Genomic DNA, 8,149 nt, shown 5'->3' with positions numbered 1-8,149 from the left:
GTGTATAGCCAAGTCGAATATCTATAGTGGATAAAATGCAAATCGACAAACTGTAGCCCAAGCAGTAAATGCTTGTGATATAATTTTATAGCATCTTTGGTAAATCTATTCATTCTAATGCATGATGTGAACATTATGCAATTATTCATTATTACAAAGTAGATTATTTAACCAAGTAATACTATGTTCCTTAATATTATGTTTTGTGAATGCCAATGACATAAAGGCTTCGCAAATAGCAAGGATTGAGAAAACTTCCACTGTATTACTCCCACTAACCTTGACGAAAATTAATTTACTAGTGGAATTCTTCCAAGATCAAGTCAAGAATCAATAAATTAATAAACCATTGAGGAGTAATAATTTGGTTTAGTTTGCATTCTCTATGAATGCATTATGTTGACACGTGTGTATGCCTAATTATCAAGATCCATATTAAGGACATTAGTTTTCACATTCATCTAATGTAACTCTAATAGTAAGTTACTATTGTGACAATTACCCTAAACAAAATCAATCAAAACTTGGCAGAGATTTTACGATATTCAATGTCTCTTTTATGACATTGTTCTAGAATATGGAGCTTTTCCATTTGTATCTTGTGAAAGCATTGTATAATTCATCCTTAAAGTCTTCTATGTATATAACACAATAACTAGAGAACTTAAATCCTTAGACTCTTGTAAGTATACAACACAATAACTAGAAAACTTAACTTTCTTATTTTAGAGAACATTTTATCTCCCACTATTTCAAAGATAAATTGACCAGTGGATTCAAGATAAATTTATCTTCATGTGTTTATTTGACAAGAAATTTTTCAATTGATTGCTCATCTAAAATAATTTAAATAATTATTTTGAGAAAGGCCATCTATTTTCATATATAAATGAGTCGAATATGAATCATTACCTTTTCAAACTCCAATTTTAAGTCAAAGCACTCCCGCTTAATGTTCTTCAAGAAATTTGAATCTCCAGTTCTAATAATTCTTAACATATGAAAGAATCTAAATTTCTTGGAGTTAGCAAGATAGCCTTGTTTCTTTTATCCACCTTCTTTATGTGCAGGTTGATTACCCTCGGGAAAATTGAATATAAGACCTTAAAACTTGGTTTCCACCTATACCATAATCGAAATGGTATTTGAACAACATTGAAGGAAATTGTTTAAGTATATACTTTATTATAAAACTTTACTCACAAGATATAAAGATTGCCAACATACTATATCTATGCAAAACTCATCATTTCCTTAAGGTACACCATTTAAATGAAACCAATAGAAAGCATTGGTTTTATTCATTAACAAATGCTTCTCAATTAAGTAATTTATGAAATGAGCACATATAATATTGTCCCTCTTTTGTTTATATGCTTTCACTTTATTTTCTATCCCTTAAATTTCAAATTTCCTTTCTCATTTAAACATTTCCAAAGGTATTAATTGTTGATCCTTTATCAAACAAGAAAAGAAATTTACTTAGTAATGAGATAAACAAGTATCTCTACTAATCCAATAATAGAAGGGTATAAAGTAATTCACAAAATCAATATTATAATGAAACTCTTATGGCATCCATAATGGTTGAATAGTTAGTTTTACTTATGCAGTCTACTTAAAATACTATAGTTAGTAAATCTAAAATCTTTAATGATTTATGATTTATCAACTCTTTATTTTCTTATGGAGATATATCTCAATTTCATATGCCAAAATTTAAGAAATTTCTTTTAGTGATAATCATACTTACTACCAATATGTTTATTGTGGTCATGTATAGTATATTGTTCTTTTTTTTTTTTAACTTTCATAGAGGGCCACCCAACAAAGGGCGACACCTCTCAAAAAATTGGTGTATGCCACTAATTGCGGTGAGCACAAGGTCAAGTATAATATATTGCTCAATTCAAAAGATGGTAATGAAAACTTTGGAGTGAATAGCTTTACTATTTTCAAAATCCATCATTGGATAATGAGTTTCAAAGTCATATCCAATAGTAATTAATTTGAAAATAGTAAATCTAAAGTCATAAGAAAATAATGTCTTTAGAAAAACAATTTTTCTTTAAATGAGAAATAATACATAACTTATCTATATGCAAACATATTTAGTTCCAAAAAAGAAACTTTTTTTCACTCTCAATATGTTTCCATATAATTGGAAACTTACTATATTGGCAATGTGAATTGATGAACCTTAATCAATTGACCAAAAATATATCACAATATATAACACTCAATAATTGAGATTTTCTTTTGAGTTTTTTTCAATACAAAGTATCAAATACCATTCTCTTACAAACAACACTGGTCTTTATTGCTATTTGATATAATGAGAACAAAATTATCTTTATTTACATTTCTACTTTCATGAAACACAATTAATACATAAGTGTCTCATATGTTTCTCTTATTTCTTAACCTCTTTATTCTTACTACTCCCTCCGTCTTATTGAAAGTGTCATACTTTCCATTTTGGAATGTCCCAAAACATTTGTCATGTTGGAAAAATCAAAACACCTTTTAGTTTCTCTTCCCAATATAACCCTTTTTTTCTAATCATATGCATGCTACCATTCAAATTTAAAATTTGAATTTGTGGGGGTAAAATTGAAAAGAGAAACACAAACATTACAATCAAACCACTATTATTAAAAAGTTGAATTCTCCAAACATGACTAAATAATTAGGACGAAGGGAGTAATACATATGGTTAAAACAAGCGATTAACCACATATCTTTATGTATTATATTATAAAAGGTTCAAATGGCTAAAAAAATTCTTTAATGAGAGAATCATAATGCTGCAAAAATAATTCAATCTCAATTTAATGGAATTTTAATTGATGATATAGGAAAATTCTCATTTTTCAAAAATGAATTAAAACACACCTCAATATTTAAGTATCACAAAAGAAAGCCTTTTAGGGGTGCTAGTTAAAACTTGCAAAATTTCTTTATAACTTTCATGCAAAATTTGACTATAAAATAATTAGGGTTTGATCCCTATTTTTATGTGAATATGAGAGAGAATGAGCAAAATATTAAACTACTCTTAATTCTCGTACTCAACTGCTATATTAGCAAATATATCCAAATATAAGAAAATGAATAATTTATTCTCATAAAAATGCTAATTCAAAATTTGCACCCTAAGTAGAAATGAGAATGAACTCAAAAGTCAAGCTAATAGGGACTATAAAGCCATTGGAAATAATAAACATAAATGAACAACCAAGAATTATAACACAGGAAAGCTATGAAGTTTCTACCTTAATTTTGAATCAACATTATGTCGATCCAAATAGTAAATTCAAATTTTCTTATGCACAAAGGTTGTAAAAAATGTTTAGAGTTTACTTTCCTTAACTATAAGACTAGTAATCTAAAATAATAAATTGAAGAAATAATTCAAACTTGTGGGCATACAAATATCTCTTAATTTACTGTTCATATTACTATTTTATGTAAATTTATTTCATCAAATAATTACCTCCCTATGGGGCTGGATATCATCTTAATGAATTAATTGTAACTTAATCTAGATGCCCTTTTTTAATTTCTTTAATCACTCAATAATATGTGAAAATGAAATATAAAATTTCTTCAAATGAAAATATACTTAAGATGTTGTGGCTACTTCTAAATATATGAAGTTACAAGGAAACTTATTAAAAATGTCAGCTAATCAATATGTTGACCAAAAGCCCATAATTTCAATCACCAAATTGTATGTGAAAAAAAATTCACATCAAATATTTGAGATGCTGTGACTACTCTCAAATATATAATGTAAAAGGAAAATTCTTGATACGGCATCTAATAGTTTTTGAATAGTTGAAAAATCATATACTGACTAAAATTTGTTGAATTTCCTATTCTCTTTTAATGTAATCACTTAATTTTGTGTGACTAAAGTTCTTCACACCCTATATTTAAGATTCTATGGCTATTCCCAAATATAGATGTAAGAGACTTTCTAATAGAAATTCGTAAGAATTAATTAGTCAACTTATTAACTAGAAGTCCTTGATTTCAATCATTGAGTTATATGTGATTAAATTTTTTTAGTATGCCACATATCTAAGGTGTTGTGATTACTCTCAAACACATACTGTGTTAGACGTTATAATGACATCAAAATAGTTAAATAATGTGTATTTCGACAAAAGAATTTCTTAATTTCCTTTTTTAGTTCCCATTCATTTTAATCACCAATCTTTATGTGATTAACATACTTGATGCATCAAATAATTGAGATGCAAGAAAAAAAACTTTATAAAGGAAATTTTATGAAATTCAAATGTAACCAACCATATTAATATTGTCACCATAATCCTAATATGAGATAAGTGAGCATAATTAATTGTATTGCACAAATATACTATATAATTTTAAATAATAACAAGACCATAGATGTAGAAAAATTGATATTGAAATTAATCAATAACCAATGTGAAATTATGCCTCTAGATATATATCTCATATTCATGATATGAACAAGGTAGTAGAGATTCCATAAGCATGTAGATCCATTCATATTAAATCAACCAATTATCTCACACAGATTAATACAATATTAATATTTTGATTGTTGAATGATTTCAGTGATTTATAAATTTCTTAAATGTATGATTGTTTAATTACTGCAACATGTCTCTAATAGGCACATACAGTAATTAATGCAGTATATCAATTCAATTGAAACATGACTTGACATGCAAAATGAATCAAATAGTATATATGATATAGATATCCAACCAACTTAAGCATTCAAATTACTTGCAAATTATATTGGATTATTGAAGCAAATCCGAATGAATTGCATAGTTAGATAAAGTATTATATGAATGATACATATACATGAGATTAGTCATTAGTTCTGAATTACTGAGTAAATGAGACCATAGATCCCATGAAAAATTAAATTCGATTTGTCTAAACTTTATTTGATTCTCTGTAACTTTTATTAGATTACCAATAAGCCATGAAGTTATAAGTTGAACAATTTCGCTAAAGGTTGGCTCTGATATCACATGTTAAACTAGTAGCGAAAATCTAAACAAACTCATCTCTAACCATTATTGTCAAGCACAAATTAATCTAGTATGTCTTCTTATCTCTTTGGCTCCTTCTTGCCTATTCTAACAAAATAAAGCTGTGTATAAGAAGAACTTAGAGTAAGGGAGCTTTTAATCTATGTCTAACAAAAAAAAGTATCATACAAAGAGTATCCTAGGATATTATGAGTTAGGTTAGGGGCCTTTATTGGCAAATATCAAATTGCTAGGTTTCCTTCCAACAAGCAAATGTTATTATAAATCATAACTTGAGAATATTATATTTGACTAATTGATTGATTTGAGAATAGTATATCTAACTAATTGTTTGATTTGATTAAATGAAATATCAATTAATATAAGATATCAATCAACCATCATTAATACAAAATACTAATTAACCATCAATAAAATGTTAATCAATTAATTAAAATATTAATCATGCGGGTCACGATTGCCTCTAAAAAGAGGGCACTAAGTCTAAAGGTACTACCAACCACTAGGAGAAGTCATGGAAAAGCATAGGAAAAAAAAAAGATACAACTACTACCACTTGCAAAAAAGCCGCCAAAAACCAAAGAAAGTACTACAACTTCTTGAAAAAGAAACCACCATGAAGAACCAAGAAAATGAGAGCTCAAGAAAAAGTATGAAAAGGACGGAAAACATCGCAAAAAGAGGTTTGGAAAAACAACCGAACTTGTAGTTTAAAGTTAAAAGAAATTAATACGTCAAGAGGATGGAAGAAGTTTGAGGCAATGAGGAAACCCAATTTCCTTTCCAAGCACTTCAAGTTGTATCACCCTTCAAAATTCGAAAGCAACTAGCACTTCATCTTTAAAAGGGGGACAAATCCCTAGAAGAAAGGACGCTATCTTTTTTTTTTTTTTGAAGGAAAGAATAGACGCTATCTCAATCCAACTAGTAGCGTTTACTGGTTCTAAAGAACAAATTCTACCTCTATTTCTACTCATGTCTAAAGAAAGGAGAAAAGGAAAAATCGAAAGAAGAGCTCTCCAATTCCGAGAAAGCACTCCAAAGTTCAATGAGAAAAATGAAGCTCGATCAATCCTTCCTTTTTTTTCGACTGTAAGAATGAAGGCACTCAATTATTCTTCCCTCCAATGACTCAAGTATGAACAAACATAAAATTCATCCCTCTAAAAGTTTCTCTCAGTCATATTCTAGATTCATCTTCTATGTAAGGGTAGTATGAAGAGGGTTCAAGGGGGACGTCTCAAGCAGCTGAGATAAGCATAGCTTCACAAAAAATTAGACTAAACGAAAATTTGACCAGGTTATTTTTCAACCTGATGATGTCAACTAGGCGTGCTACAAAGCAGCAGTACGGATTAGTCACTTGATACTCAAAAACAGATCTTAAAAACTGATGTGACTAATCCGATGTGATCACATTTCCAGCGGCACTTACAGAGCGTATACAGTCAATCCACCAGATCAACTAAGGCCCATGAAGCTACTAAGTCCACTTAACAAAAGGTCCATTAACTCTCTACGAAGAACAGCAAGAGGGCAATTTTAGTTCATTTTCATTTTACACTCTTCAAATACAATTGAGTACTTCTAATTTTAGATTATTCTTTTAAAATATTGGTTTAGATATAGGAGGTTACTAGGGGTGAAAAAGCCCTCCTATTTGAATTTTAATAGGTAATGAAAACCTGACCGGGTCTATGAAGAATTCAAGGAATCTATCTAGCTAGGGATTTTCATCCGTTTGATCTCGTAATAGACTTTTCTAGATATAGGGATTATTCTACATTTTGGTGCTACAATGCTTCTAAGATCAAGATTTTTTTATGAGAGCCAAAGAACCCACCCGTCTACGAGACCCTCTAACTGTACACAAGGCTCTTCCTTGATTGGGACTTCTTGTGGTATAAGGAGAAGGGCAGAAATCTCTTTTCTGTTGATCATTAAAATTGTTAAAACAACCTTAATTTATAAGGTGGTATGGAGGGATGAAATATAAATGAGAGATTCCGAGCTTGAATGCTCCTATTTATACTTATAAAAAAAAAGTTAGCTTATAAAGTAAGGAGACAGCACTCCCGTGTAAGACAGTAGTTTAAAGGACAAAAATATGAGGCACAATCGATTAATGCAAACAATACCTCACAGGATCCAAAGACAAATTCTAGCATCTTCACAGTACACATTGGCACTATTTATGAGACGCCCGAAACGTACAAATGCATCTTCCTTCGCTGGAGGACTTGTGATGATGTAAAGCGCTCGCTCACGTATAAGACCCTCGTACTATATACAAGATTTTTTCATAGCTTGTGAGCTTATGGTGATGTAGGGGAGAGGGCCAGAGATCCCATATTGATACATAGTCAAGATGGAGTCTAACTTGTAAGGTAAGATGTTACACTTTTGTGAGGTGCCTTTTCAAGATAAAATCATGAATCTCAATAGGTTAAAGTAGGTAATGTCTCGTATGAGCATAAAGACGCGTCAACAAAACTTCCAAAAATTGGACAATGGGAACGAGTATTTCATAATTCGCTTGATCCTGCATATGCTTAAAACAACTTCTCTAATATACACACAGGTGACTATAGATGTGTTAATTTTAACCCAAGAGCCCAAATATAATGTAAGTTATGCAATTTTCTTTATTGCGCAACTTATGCCAAATCTCTTGGTACAGAAAAAAAGATTGTAAGTTGGAAGTTTTGGATTTAAAATCTCTCACTTACCACAAAGGAAAAAGATCAAAAAGAAAAAACTCTTGTACAGGTCAATACTTCTATAAGTCGGACTTCAGGCAAATACTATTTTCTGAAAATTACAAAATGTTTTGTAAGTAACTCTAGGCTCATACTCATTGATTTTTCTAACAGCTCCTCATTTGCACTGATTAGTACTATTTTGCACCTAATTTACTATCTAAATGTATACGTGTATATTTATTACCCTCTTATATTAATGCATTTAGACACTTTCCTTAGTCTAATTTCAATTTTTCAAAGAAACTAATACCTAAGGTTTCTTTAATCTATACAAACCCATTAGTTCATTCTGCTTTTTAGATAAAAGAATACATAATCCTTGATATA

Source organism: Coffea arabica, chromosome 2e, assembly GCF_036785885.1.
Source record: "Coffea arabica cultivar ET-39 chromosome 2e, Coffea Arabica ET-39 HiFi, whole genome shotgun sequence".
Classification (NCBI taxonomy): Eukaryota; Viridiplantae; Streptophyta; class Magnoliopsida; order Gentianales; family Rubiaceae; genus Coffea; species Coffea arabica.
The sequence above is the reverse complement of the archived record's forward strand: the minus strand, read 5'-3'. Positions refer to the sequence as shown.